This window comes from Buceros rhinoceros, unplaced genomic scaffold (genome assembly GCF_000710305.1).
Source record: "Buceros rhinoceros silvestris isolate BGI_N320 unplaced genomic scaffold, ASM71030v1 scaffold8735, whole genome shotgun sequence".
In the NCBI taxonomy this organism is placed as follows: domain Eukaryota; kingdom Metazoa; phylum Chordata; class Aves; order Bucerotiformes; family Bucerotidae; genus Buceros; species Buceros rhinoceros.
Genome location: NW_010411167.1, coordinates 33 through 597, shown reverse-complemented (window position 1 = coordinate 597; position 565 = coordinate 33).

The following is a 565-nucleotide window of genomic DNA, read 5'->3' as shown; positions in this document are numbered from 1 at the left end:
AGCACGTCTATAAAACCCCTCCAGGGAGGGTGACCAGTGACTCAACCACTCCCCTGGGAAGCCTGTTCCAATGCTTGGCAACCATTTCCATGAAGAAATTTTTCCTAATGTCCAATCTCATCCTCCCCTGGCACAACTTGAGGTCATTTTCTCTTCTGCTATTGCTTGTTACTTGGGAAAAGAGCCTGAGCCCCAGCTCACTACAACCTCCTTTCAGGTAGCTGTGGAGAGCAAAAAGGTTTGCCTGGATCCTCTGTTTCTCCAGACTAAACAACCCCAGTTCCCTCTGCTGCTCCTCTTAGGACTTACTCTCAAGACCCTTCATCAGCTTCATTGCCTTCCTCTGGACATGCTTCAGCACCTCAACATTCTTCTTGTAGTGAGGGGCCCAAAACTGGACACCATATTCAAGGTGTGGCCTCACCAGTGCAGTGTACATGAGGACAATCTCTTCCCTGCTCCTTCTGGCCACATCATTGCTGACACAAGCCAGGATGCCATTGGCCTTCCTGGCCACCTGGGCACACTGCTGGCCCATCTTCAATCGGCTGTCAACCAACACCCA